Below are 13,924 nucleotides of genomic sequence, written 5' to 3'. Positions count from 1 at the left end.
TATCTCTACCAGCTGGCTTATGCTGTCTTAGTAGAGATTGTATGGAGGGTGAGAAGTGCATGTTAGTGTAATTGTCGTGTTGGAGTGGCTTTGGATGTATGTGTAGTCTGTGAAACAAGTGTAATCGGCCCGCGCAAGCCGACTGGTGCAAGCATACTTTACAGTAAGCGACACTGGTTCAACCACAGCACCCCTGGAGTCCGCCAATGCAGTACGTGGCCGGATGAACATTCCCAAAGTTTATTACCCTGGCGGGGCGCGAACCCTGGCTCACCCGTGTACGAAACACATACTCTACCACTGTAACACACTCCCGTCTCCTCTCAGGCAGAGGAACTCCTTGAGAGTGAAATGGCTGGGAAGCATGCCGGCACGTGACTGGCTACAGCATAGCTGGGTCTTTCGGGTGTGGGCAATCAGGCAAGTTAGCTGCCTACTGCGACTGCAACACAATGGCGAGGTGTTCAGGAAGTTAGCCAAAGAAACCTTGATGGACTCTGAAAGAACAATAATGGCCCCCAGTCCCGTGCAGCCCTTAAATGGGCAGGGGGTGCTAAGAATCTCACGGTTGCCTCAATTACAATCTAATTCGTTTGTCAATGCAAAAAATACAATTAAAATTGGTAACTGGAATGTGAGAACGCTAAATCATGACGGTAAAATCGATGAGTTAGTGAAGGTTTTTCAAAATTATGGACTTGATATTTGTGCTCTGACAGAAACTAGATTAACTGGAGTCGATAAGTTGGATTTGGAGGATGGTATACGTTTATTGATATCTGGTCGACAGGACGGAATGCATTATCAGGGAGTAGGATTGTTGCTGGGTTGTAAGGCAAATAAGGCTTTATGTGAGTGGGATCCTATAGATGAGCGATTGTTATATGCACGGTTTAAATCAAATCATGGCAACATCAGTCTGTTTGTGTGTTATGCACCTACTAATGATGCACTCGACGAAAGGAAAGACACATTTTATGAAAAGTTGCAAGAAGGAGTAGGAAGGGTACCTAGACATGATGTTTTGATCTGCGTTGGAGACTTTAATGCATTAATGGGCTGTTCAAATGAGGGATTTGAGGCATGTATGGGTAAGATGGGAGTTGGTAGTAGGATGAGTGAAAACGGAGTGAGGTTTGGAAGCTTCTGTCTAGCAAATGACTTAGTCATCGGGGGCACACTCTTTCAGCATTGCAATATACACAAGACAACTTGGGTGTCGCCATGTGGAAAATATAACAATCAGATTGATCACATTGCTATCAGTAGGAGGCATAGAAGTTCTCTGCTAGATGTTCATGTTAAACGGGGAGCGGATATTGGTAGTGACCATCAACTCAGCATTGCAAAAATAAGGTTTAAACTTAAAAATCAGAAGAAGGAAAAAATCTGGTGTTGGTAGATACGATATTGTTAAGCTTAGAAGGGAAGGAGAAGAAAAGGAGGAATTCAGATTAGAATGCAGAAATAGGTTTTTGGTGTTGGAAACGTTGGAAGAGGGGGAGAGAAGTGTAGATGAGATGTGGGAGGATGTGAACAAAGTTTTGCATGAGACTGCTGAATGTACGATTGGAAGGAGACATAGATTCAGGAGAAAGAAATGGATATCAGAGGAAACGTGGGATATGATAAAAAAGAGAGGTGAGGCTAAATTGAGGAGTGAGATGCAATGCGTTGATGAACGAGAGATTGAATTAGCAAGAGCTGCGTACTGGAGTTTGAATTCAGAAGTAAGAAGGTTAGCTAGGAGAGATAAAAGAAGATGTGTGGATGAAAAGGTTGCAGAGACTGAAATCTTAATAAACAAAAATGATGGACAGAGTCAAAGAATAGCATATGAATCGATTAGAGAACTGAGTGGTAATGCAGGTAAACGCAAGGAAATACCAGTTAGAGACAGGGAAGGAAATTTACTGACCAAAGATGGAGATATTAAAAATAGATGGAAAGAGCATTTTGAGACAGTTCTTAATAGACCAATACCACCAGAAGAGGATATACCGTCTGCTCAGGAAGATTTAAATATAGAAACAGGAGAGTTGAGGCTTGCAGAAGTGGAGAAAGCAGTAAAACAGTTAAAGAATAATAAGGCACCAGGGGAGGATGGTTTATTTCCGGAAATGTTTAAAGTGGAGGGGGATAGATTAATAATGATCTTGACCAAGCTATTCAATAAGATATGGGTGACGGGGTTACTACCATCAGTTTGGAAGAATGGTGTAATTGTTAAAGTTCCGAAGAAGGGAGACCTGAGTGAATGTCGTAATTGGAGGGGAATCTCTTTGTCACCGATAGCTTTGAAAGTTTTCAGTAGAGTGTTGTTAAATAGGTTGGAGCCGGTGGTTGAGGGTATTCTGAGGGATGAACAGGCTGGTTTTAGAAAGGGACGTGGTTGCAATGATCAGATCTTTATAGTTAGGCATTTGATGCAGCAAGTTAATGAAATGAGAGTACCGTTAAGTCTTTGTTTTGTTGATTTTGAAAAGGCTTTTGATAGTGTTTCGAGAGAGACTATGGGGAAGATCATGAGACATTATGGAATACCAGAGGAGTTTGTGAGGGTCATTATGAACATGCATGAGGACACATTTTGTAAAGTGATGGTTGATGGTTGTCTGAGTGATTCGTTTGAAGTCAAGTCCGGAGTAATTCAAGGTGGTGTTCTATCGCCTTTACTATTTATATTGGTCATTGATTACATTATGAAACGCGTTGGAACAGAAACCGGTGCAGGTATACTTTGGGGAGAGAACAGGAAACTTTTGGATTTAGATTATGCAGATGATATAGTTTTGATTTGTGATGGGCCAGAAGAGATGCAGAGAGTGTTGGACTGTTTGGTGAGTGAAGGTCGCAAGGTGGGTTTGGTTATTAATTGTGGAAAAACTGAAATAATCAATATGAATATGGAAAATGCACAGGAATGTGTAATTGGAGGTATGGTTGTAAAGCAAGTTGATAGGTTTAAATATTTAGGTACTTATTTAGCCAAGGATGGTTCTTTGAACTTTGAATTCGAGGAAAGGTTAAAGAAGGCTAATCAGGCAATGGGAATGCTAAAAAATATTTGGAATAATAACAATTTCTCTGTGCATACAAAAATCAAACTTTATAAGGTAATGGTTAGGAGTATCTTAATTTATGGACACGAGTCTTGGTACAGCACAGTGACTATGGAAAATAAATTCTTGGTGTTTGAAAATAAAGCACTTAGAAGAATATTAGGAGTTAAGTGGTGGGAAAGGATACCAAATAGTAGAATTAGAGAAATAACGGGAGTGCAGCCGATCGATGAATATGTTAGATTCTCACGATGGAAGTGGCTAGGACATGTGTACAGGAGACAGGGAATAGTACGAGGTACACCAGGGTGGGTGGCACTTGGTAGGAGAGGTAAAGGAAGGCCAAAAGAGACGTGGGTGAGGACAATGAGACGGGAAGCTGGAGATGAGTGTTGGGGAGATCTTGAGGAATTAGCACAAGATAGGATGTGGTGGTGTGAGTTCATCGAGGCCCTATGCATCCCCGAGGGTGCCACAGGAAATGATTGATTGATTGATATTGATATATATATATAACTACGTTTTCAGTTTATATAATGGTAAACAAGCATTAAGGGTAGAGAGGCTTTATTTACTTATCCAACTTATGATACCATAGTCATTCAGTATTACTCAGCTAAGCTACCTGAGTTGCTGCAAACATCCGTATAATATAACGACTGACATAGGGTTAGTATGATGATGATGATATACTGAAATTAGCTAATATTTATGGCAGGGACCATTGATACAATATCTGTGATTAGAACTGAGAGATTTGTGTGGCTGCCCGATGGGGTGTCTTAAATAGGCCCAGTTTAACTGCTGCTCTAGTCATTCACTGTTCTTCAGTGAGATGTTTGTTCCACGTCTGAACAAGTTACACTGCTTTCTCTGATTCAGATAAAGAATGTATCCGTCGGTGACTTTTATATGAATTTCTTCTATTTGTATGCAGTAGCCGAATTAATCTCCTGACTGCTTTTCTCTTTTGTTCTTGGGACCAGTTCAACACTCAGCTTCATATTGGAATGACCCTTTTATGTTCTTAGCCCCTTCAGTCTGGGTAACGTATTCTCTAGTCAGTTCTTGTTATCCCTAGACACTTTTACTTATCCTACGGATATTTATGACTAAGTGGAATGATTTAGGATATACTGTACTCTGTCATGATCGAAAACTCTAGCCTAAGCTGTGTAAAACTGTCTGAAGGTTGCGAGAACAGGGCAAGAAATACGTTGTCTGACTGAAAGGGTTAATTTATCCACAAACTCCTCTTCTTTTCTGATCCCACTCCATCCCTTCTTTCATTCTTCTGTTAATTTCCCCTAATTCTCTGATTCATCCGCTTGTCAGGTATAGATGCGATCATAAAGCAGATCTTATACAGGAGACATTCATTAAACGAGAACTGGACAAGAAATACGTTTTCTGACTGAAAGGGTTAATTTGTCTACAAACTCCCCTCCTGATCCCACTCCATCCCTCCTTTCATTCCTCTGTTAATTTCCCCTTCTCGGATTCTTCCGCTTGTCGAGTAGGCACGATCATAAAGCAGATCTTTATATACATCATACAGGAGACATTCATTAAAATGTGATATAGGTTAACAAAAGAACGCTCAGAGATTAAATTAGAATACATCATATTCTGTACACTCTAAGATATACACAGTATGAAGTGTACAATAATGTAACCCCTATCTACGAACATTTTTGAAAAAAAAAAAAAAATGGTATACTGCCAGTCTATAAAAAATGACAAAGGATACTGTTATCACTTCATTTCAATAAGAAAACTGGAAAATACAGTACCGCGTGACTGTCGTATTTTAATATGTCATCTTTCAGTGAGTAGGGTGTCACTTGTTAAAATGGGTGCAGGCTACTGTCCCGTAGACATACTGTCTTAAAACTACTTTTTTCTTTAAATGTATGCTATATAGGTATTCTCATATTTCCTTTATTGCTGTGTCCTTGGTTTTATATGTCCACAGATATCCTGGAAACTTATGTTACCGCTATTAAAAAAAAAAAAAAAAGTCCTCCATGCATTATGATCTTTAACTGAGATGAGATACCGTGCTCGGACTTAACATACAGCATATACAGCATAGAGGTATATTGTGTTGACATTACTGACGAACGAAGAGCTTTCTCGTCCTTTCTGAACCTTCTCTGGATCTTTACTTGAGGTCTCATACTCGTATTCTGAAAGCAAAGAAGTGACGAATTTTCCTCTAGTAAAAGGTTTTTGTAGTCTATACTTCATATTCCACAAATCTCCCTGCCAGTGTAATGGTTAGTTCATTCCAAGTGCATCTGAAAACAAATTTAAAGCTCTGTAACTGTCCTGCAGACAGTCACTATAGTCGCGTCGCACGACTCTGAGGTTGTCATTATCGTACCCTGGCAATCTACCATTCAAAAGTGCGTCCGATTTCGTATCATATACACGAATCATATTATTATCCACGAATATATTATATACGAATATTATTATACACGATCATATTATACACGAATCACTTGCGTCTCATGTTATACACATAATCAGACGCACTTTTGAATGGTAGGTTGCCAGGGCATGATAATATCCTCAGAGTCGTGCGCCGCGACTATAATCTCCATCTACTGTTTCTTACAATGACCTTGACCCCATTGGGGAGATTTGGATTGTTTTTCTATCAGCAATGGTCCATACCAGGACACATAACTTGGGCCATTCAGATTCCTTGCGCAGGTTGTCTTGAAATCTCCAGTAGACACTACCAACTTATTTCGTTCAGAACATAATACTGATATGACTTTTTCTGACATGTCCTTCCACTGTCTGTAATGGACTTGGACTTTTTCTATCAGCAATTGCCCATGCCAGGACACATAACTTGGGCCCTTCAGATTCCTCGCGCAGTCTCCGGTTCTCCTGGAATCGTTGCGAGACTCTTAGGCGGGAATAATGAAAATACCAGCGAAAACAAGTCTCCACCTATGTAATAGGTGTAGACTAATTACCGTGGCTTATCATTTGTTCATCAAAAGTGGCTCAGTGTTTCGAAGCATCACTTGCTGTTAGATCAGCGGTGGTGTTTGTAATGCCTGGGAAACGATTTTTATTTCCTCATCAACGGGAAGCATAATAGGGTTGTAACTGTGCGCCTCACCAGCGGGAGTGACGTTAAATGACATTCATAACACGGTCCTGAGTTCAACCCAAGGTTTATCTCATTTTCAGCCTTCATTTCTAACCACGCAGACGTAAGCAGGTAGATGTATCTGATGTGAAAGTTAAACTTTGCACTGAACATCTAATTCATAGTGCATACTGTTAGTTACGTAAGGTTGTGTCCATCATCATTTTGCTTGTCATTTGTTTGTCATTTGTCAGTCTATATAGTGAATTTTATATGGCAAATTATGCTGACAAAACTGTAATAAAAGCACACCTTGCGAGCAGGAGGTCTTTACTGAGTAACAGCGTTTCACTCTGCTAAGAACAAAAACGCTGGTACTCAGTAAAGAGCTCCATCTTACAAGATGTGTGTGTTTTTTTCTTCTTTCACCAGTATATAATTATAGTCTCACACCTTATACCTCTCTCGCCTGCCTCTTTCTTTTCTTCTGATTCCCCTTCCTTTCGTTCTTTCTGCTCTCCCCGCCTACCACCCTCCTTCCCCACCTTCCCTCCCTTAAAGTTTAAACCACACCTTCACCTTCCTCTGCCTGAGGGTGGGGCGTGGGGAGTCTGTGGTGCTTTGGACAAAAAATCCATCTCACAAGCAGAAGATCGAGAGTTCGATTAATTGGTTTGATCTGACTGTTAGGTGCAGGTTCCCCCTTGCCTCTTTTTACATGGTAATTCAAAAGGGACCTGAACCAAGTGTTGCCGGGCGTGTTCTAGAGGTAGATTGAGCCTTAGCAAGCACTGATGTCTGCCCTAATGACCTCTCGAGCACTTGAGAGCATAAATCTAAGCCGCCTCCTCCCTACCCATTGTTTCTTCAGTACCCCCATCTTCCAACTTCGTATTAGCCATTCCCTTCACAAGTTCAGTTTCCTATCTTACCTAGCTTCCTCTCATCTTCTTTCCTATTTTTATTTTTTTCAGGCTTTTGTGTCAACCGTCTTCCATTCCTCCTTCTAATCTATTTCTTTTATTCGAAAACTACATTTTACATACGGTGCACCATCCACTGGATTTCACTGCTCGTTGACTTAACCGATTATATTAGCTGATTAAGTGAAGTGACGTAATGCTTCCTGTTAAGGCAGGGCCGAATTTGGGCATAAGCAAAACAAGCTACAGCTTAGGGCATCACAATCTGCAGGGACCTCAATTTTTTTTTTTACAGTTTTATTATGTATGCAAGCTGTGCAACCCACTCTGCACTGATTTGTTATGCATGTTGAGGGCATTCTCGTCAAGGTCAGTTGTTACACAGTCCTGTTCCCTGTTAACAATTGCCAAATGGGGCCTCAACAGCTACCTGTAGCCTAAGGGCCTCACCATGTCTAAAGTCAGTCCTGTGATAAGGATATCTCTTACTGGGTTTAGCCTTGATTCAACAGATTTTTTTTTATTACATCCCAGCCGTTGCTGGAGCTAGATGGGGAAAAAAAAAAAGATACCGAGATGTGTTGAAAGGTTTGTAGTATAGCAGGAGAGTCACGACTTGTATTTAGTGTACTTTTGACTGAGTTTCCTACCTGACAGCAGTGACTTGCTCAAAAGGGTGGCTTCAATAGCACTGGCCACCTTTGAAACATGTCTGGTTACCCCAGTAGTTAGCACAATTCCGGAATAATAACCCCGAACCCGGAATAATAACCCCGTAAGGAGTTGTCCTTGAGTCACTCCATAATTATGGTTGACCATCCATTGGGCACTCCCTTTTTCAGGTCTTAACTACGCCCCTGATATGCCACAGTAGTTTTGTAATATCATATAGACATACTTTAAGCTTGTCTGTAGAGGTGGCATGGTATCTAAACCAAAGTGAATTACAGCTGGTCGGTTAGCAGTAAATGCTAAACACCTCCAGCATCACTGACGGGGTACGTGAACATTATTACCTCAAGATGAAGTTGCTAACGGCCATCACAGTCCTTATCTGTTTTTGTATTTCATTATCAGTTGATCATCTGTTCTTCACTGTCAGAATTTCACTATAATTATTATTTCGTTCTTACATGTCCTTCATTATTTGTCAAAGGTATGCGAAACAGTCTACAAATTTAAGCACATACTCATTAACTTTGTCAGCTGGACATAATCTAACCTTGAACTCCTGGAGGTTATACTCATGCATTCAGTGTATACCGGTAAGCATATACGAGCAATGCATGGGTCTCTGCCAAGAGGTCATCAGCCGCCATGACTCACCCTGCCTTTACTGGAGAGCTTTGACTTTTAACGGAGGGTTGTGCTTTGTGGGGGGTTAGGGAATACATGTGTGTGTGTGTGTGTGTGTGTGTGTGTGTGTGTGTGTGTGTGTGTGTGTGTGTGTGTGTGTGTATTATTTCTACTAGGAATTTATATTTTCTCTACTGCAAGTGTTTTCAATGAGGTAAGCAGCGTTCACCAGCAGTAAAACCCAAAGATGACATCACTCCTTTGATTACTGGGATATCTCTTAGATGGATAAAATGTTCTGCTTTCAGCCTGAATGGCGGACTCATATGCGTTCATTGCAACTTAAAGAGCTAATCGAGAGAATGTTTTACCTATTGACTACACGGATTTACCACAGCTGAAATAGCTGACTGTTATCAGACTTAACAAAATGTTTCGGTGAGTTCGCGGAAGAAATACGGTCAGAAACTTAATAAGTAAAGGCAACACAAGGATGGCATTGTATCCTCTGGCTATGTATAATAACCTTAAATTGACAAAAAACGTAAGATGTAAGTATTATGACAGCCGGCGTGAACATGCGTGACATGGACAACAAGTTCAAGCTGTGTTTAACGGATTCTGAAGGCAGTTAATCCGTAGGGCCGAGGAACACCACTATCAGTTACCCTACAGTAGATGTGACCCACCTCCACCCAATGCTTCACGCACGGGTATGGTGTGGAGGACTTATGGATTGTAGCGTGAGAAGTGTCAGTGGAAAAAGAGGAAACGCAGATTTACTTCACAGTGCTGTTAGTCTCTCGAAATTGCAGTAGATGACCAGTACGGAAACACACACACACACACACACACACACACACACACACACACACACACACACACACACAGCGAATACAACAGTTTCTGTGCACGCGGGCAGAGATTTTGATTTTTTTTTTTTGTTACATCTGCAAAGAAATATTTTTACGGATCATTTATTTACCACAACTTTTGTTTTTACCATGTACTTCGAATAGACTACATACAAGTTAGACAGCATAATTAATGAAATCGCTAGGGTTACACGAAAGTAGTTCAACACCGCTAATTTTTAGAGTGTGTTAAATGAAGACTAATGTAAGTGCCATTAGTGCTTCTCTCTCCTCGCATTACAAGCGTGAGCACTGAGCAACTCTAACGCACCTAGATAACTCAAACGCTTTACTACCAGCTTCACTACTATGACTTACTTTTGTTTCTTACTATTTCCTGATTATCTTATCCAGCGTATGAATTAGATGGGTTAGATAAATGCCTTGACTAATACCTTAGGTAATACACGTCTTTCCTAACTCGAATAAAGTCGTCTTGAGGTATCCTGAGTATAATGAAAAACACATAGCTGCTTTCTTGTTGGCACATAGATGCCTTCTCTTAATCTGTATTCTTTAGCTATTTATTACCATATTAGAGCTTAATATTGTCTTGTATACTATTGTTCTATATCTACATAGTCTGAGCCAGTAACATACACGATGTTATCAGGGCATAATAGGCAAAATGAATAACTGAAGAAGTGTAACAAAGGACTGTATTCTAAGTGTCCTGGAGATTCCATAGCGATTTATTTTGCTCATTACACTTCAGTACCCTTTTGAATGTAATTCATGCAAGCTATGTCGTAATTAAAACCATATTAATAACATTCAAGAGAATGTTACATCAAATGCATAAAACTAATGGCAAAGGAAGAGGTGCTACGAAACTTCTCACGCCACTTAAAATACAGCCCAAAATTTCCGAAACTAACGCTAATACTGGCTGTGTTCTGGGTGCCATAGGAAGCATTGTAGCACTTCTTCCTAGCGATCTATTGTGCATATATCACCATTGCATTCACATGTACAGTATAGTATTCAGAATGCTTAATTAACGATATAGTCTGCATACGTAGCATACAGGAGAATAATGAGGTGTAATGTGCAGAATAAATCGCCAAGGAAGACGTGTTACGAAATCTCCAAAGTCTTTTATAATACGACCCTACTGTCCATAATGAACAGGCTAAGGACACGAAATGAAACACGTCCGAAGAGATGTGGGAGCGGACGAAGGGTAGAGGCGAGAAGGAGAGGGTCTGGGAGTTGTGGGGAAGGGGGTAGAGGTCTGGGTGGTGTGGGTGAAGGAGGAGGGAGGGGGACACGTAAACAGTGCCAAACACCTTCAGGCCGCCCCTTGGCCCATACGCAATGCCCTCCGTGCTTCCATAACGCGTGGCAGAAGGGTGGTAGCTCAGTGTCGCGGGAATTGCGAGTCTGCCAGTGTGCTGGTGGTGGGACTTGTGGTGGTGCTTCGAGGTCTGTGTTGTGGTGCCTTTGTCGTCCAACTCAGTCTCCTCCTCAAATTCCTCGAAGGGGTGTTTCAATTCGCGCTTCTGCAGATATACGGAGGCTTGAAGGGATAGCCTCAAGGGATAGATTGTGGTCGTGCTCTAGCGGCACTCTCAACCCATATCTCTTCCTCCACCCCTTTCATCCCTACCTTGAGAGGATGGAAGGGGCGGCGTGACCTCCATTGCCAGCGGAAAGGAGCGACCCTGCTGTCCCTTGGAATCTCAGGTCAGTGAGAAAGGCGAGTGGTGTGGAATAATTCAGATTGCGGGTTGTTGTGAATGGTCGGATATGCAGCCCTGAATTTCGTCTATTCTTAGTTATGGGTGCCACAGTGACGACTTCACTCTCCCCGGACTGTAATATTTTGTAAATTAGATGTAATAGACGCTAAAATAATGACGAATCATGCTCTAGCTACACGATTCGTAGAGAGTGATAAAGTGCTGTAAAAAATAAATCTAATACATCCTCGTGTTGTGAGGTGAAGACGTGGCAACAGCGGTGGGCACAAGTTCATGAATGGATGGGTTGGGCACTGTGCTCTGAGGTTGCCAACGCACGTCCACCCCACCAACCGCACACACACACGCGCATCCCACACCCACAGAATACTTAATTGGGCAGACGGGGTGAAGAACAGACCCATTAGCTGTCCAGTTAACAATCCTGATAGCCACCGGGAAGCAAGTGAGAGACGGGAGGGTGTAAATTTAAGCTTATAATCTCTCCTGGTGGCGAGGCCGGGTCACTGTCTTGGTGTGGGAGGCAGGTGGCACCATCATATATATCCCAACATCTTCCGTTCACCAAGAGGAAGTATATGCAAAGTATTTTAAGCCAACCCGTCGAATTGGGTGTCAAAAAATGAAGATGGACGTCATAGCTAGCGTGTTTATGAGGGAGATGGAAGAGGAGGCAGTTGTGGTGGATTTGTGTGGGGTTGGGAGGAGGGTGAGAGGTACGGGGGGTGGGGTAGGGCCTTCAGGAGCAGCCCACATGTGAGAAATGCACGAGAGGTCCGCCTTGACACACCTTACCGTCCCTCTCCCCACCCCCTACCTCCCCCCTCTCTACTTCCCTCCTATTCTACCTTCCTCTCTACCTACTTCACCACCTCCAGCCTGCCCTACCTTCTTTTTCTCCTTCCTCTCTGCTGTACCCATTTCTCTGCCTTCCTCCTATCCTACTCCTTCTTTGCCTACCTATCACTTCCCTACCTTCCTCTCTACGTACCCTTCCATCCTACCAACCTAGCCCTCCCTGCAGGCTATCCTCCCACTCTTCCCTGCATTTCACCCACTACCTATCAGTTTCCTTTTTCTTCTCCATCCACCTTCCATCTTTCCTCTCTGTCTCCCCCTCCCCTCTCCATTCTCTGCACTTCGCCCACTCTCTCCCCTCCTCCTTCCCTCTCTTCCTTTCAGCTGCATCACACTCTCCTCTGTGCCTTTTACTTACACGCTTCCACCTCACTCCTTCCCAATATCCACCCCTTCCTTATTTTCCCCTTCACTCTTCTCCAACCCTCCATCTCCCCTAACCTCTTTCTTCCCTCTCTACCTCCTCTGCATTCCATCCACTCCCTCCTTTCTCCTCTCCTCTCCTCTCTTCCTACCCTTCCTCACCCAACCCCCTCTCCGCACTTCACGTACATCCTTTCACATCCTTCTTTCTCTTCTCTTCTACACCCACTACCTCCTTCATGTTCTCCTCCCTCTACCATTATATGCCCATTGCCTTCCACCTCGCTTCTCTCCTTCCCAATGTCTTCTCATTTTCCCCTCTCTCTCTCTCTCTCTCTCTCTCTCTCTCTCTCTCTCTCTCTCAGAAACTACAAAAAGAACCATTACAAAGACAAACAAATTATTAAACTGCGCAGTGTACGACCATCTCTTTACATGATGCTCTTGCCTTCTCCGGAGCTGAGGTGGCTAGGACGTTAGCGTATTGGCCTAGTGATGTGTGTGCCCCGAATCTAGGGTTGAAGCCCACTCTTTGTCGGACATTTAGACAGGGTGCTGGTGCTATATGTGCTTACATATTCGCATATTCACACCCTATCACCTCCGCTGATGACATATACAGCCTGACACGCAGAGGGCAGTACTGTAAATGGCATAAGAGGCTTTGTGGCACCTTTTCCTCGGCGATTTACTTTGCATATTTCACTCTTAATCTTTATTTCTGTGTTATTTGTATCACTTTATCGTCCACATAGCTACAAGAATAACAGGAGAAACGAGGTGCAGTATGCAGAATAAGTCGCTTAGGAAGAGATGCTGCGAAGCTTTCAAGGCTTCTTAGAATACAGTCCATAAATGTAACATTCCTACTTCCTTGCATCACTCTTCATTCGAACACCTCATCCCAATTCATACTTCGCCAACATGGGAGAAAGATAATGTTGGCTATCACTCTCCCACCGAAGATAACGTCCCACCCTGCGGTGGTATTATTTAAAAGATTAAAATCGCCTAACGGAACAAGTACTAAACCTGAAGGAAAAAAAATCGTCTTAGTCAAAAAGTAAAAAAAAATAAAAAAAAAATAAATTAAAAAAAGCCAGTCCAACACCAATTTCCCCATGCTTTTCTTACCCAGTCTTCCACATCTGTACCAGAGCATGAAAGACTGGGTGGGGGCGGGTCATTTCTCCAGTGGCAGAACTGGTACAGCAGAGCAGAGCAGAGCAGAGAGAGAGAGAGAGAGAGAGAGAAAGAGAGAGAGAGAGGGAGAGAGAAGAGAGAGAGCAGGGCCGTAATTTCTGGGGGGGCTAGGGGGACTATAGCCCTCCTAATGTTTTCTGTATATCAGTTTGTCAAAACTTCAGCTAAGATTGAGGGCTTATAAGGCTGAACTTGAAAATCAAATGAAAGAAAACCTTCCAGTAGTTCTGCTGAAAATTCAAACAAATCTACGTGTGTCTGATCGAATATTTCTAAATTTGATCCAAGCTGATCATAAACTAAATCATAAGAGTAAGTAGATATTGATTATTTTATCAGTTCCATAAGAATAAAGGCAGAGCGATATATTTCAACCTGAATTCTACCACAGGCATGAAAGAACAATCTTGGTAGAAATGCAGCATAGTGCAACAAAAACATAAAATGGCCAAATTATTAAACTAAATCACAGATTGAGCTGAAAGTTTAG

General features: G+C 42.3%; 1 protein-coding gene across 2 annotated transcripts in view; it reads left to right on the top strand.

Moving 5' to 3' along the window:
* Window positions 1-10,799: 10,799 nt before the first annotated feature.
* Window positions 10,800-13,924, top strand: part of LOC145412596 (protein C-ets-1-like) — a 550,754-nt gene continuing 547,629 nt past the window's right edge. For both annotated transcript variants that reach the window (XM_080282510.1, XM_080282508.1), the window contains exon 1: window positions 10,800-10,993. The gene's annotated coding sequence lies outside the window, so the exon portion shown is untranslated. The remainder of the gene's footprint in view (window positions 10,994-13,924) is intronic.

Source organism: Coenobita brevimanus, chromosome 93 (assembly GCF_032717465.1).
Source record: "Coenobita brevimanus isolate Jiangsu-jjx chromosome 93, ASM3271746v2, whole genome shotgun sequence".
Taxonomy (NCBI): domain Eukaryota; kingdom Metazoa; phylum Arthropoda; class Malacostraca; order Decapoda; family Coenobitidae; genus Coenobita; species Coenobita brevimanus.
Note: the sequence above shows the minus strand (reverse complement) of the source record. Positions and strands in the feature narration are given on the sequence as shown.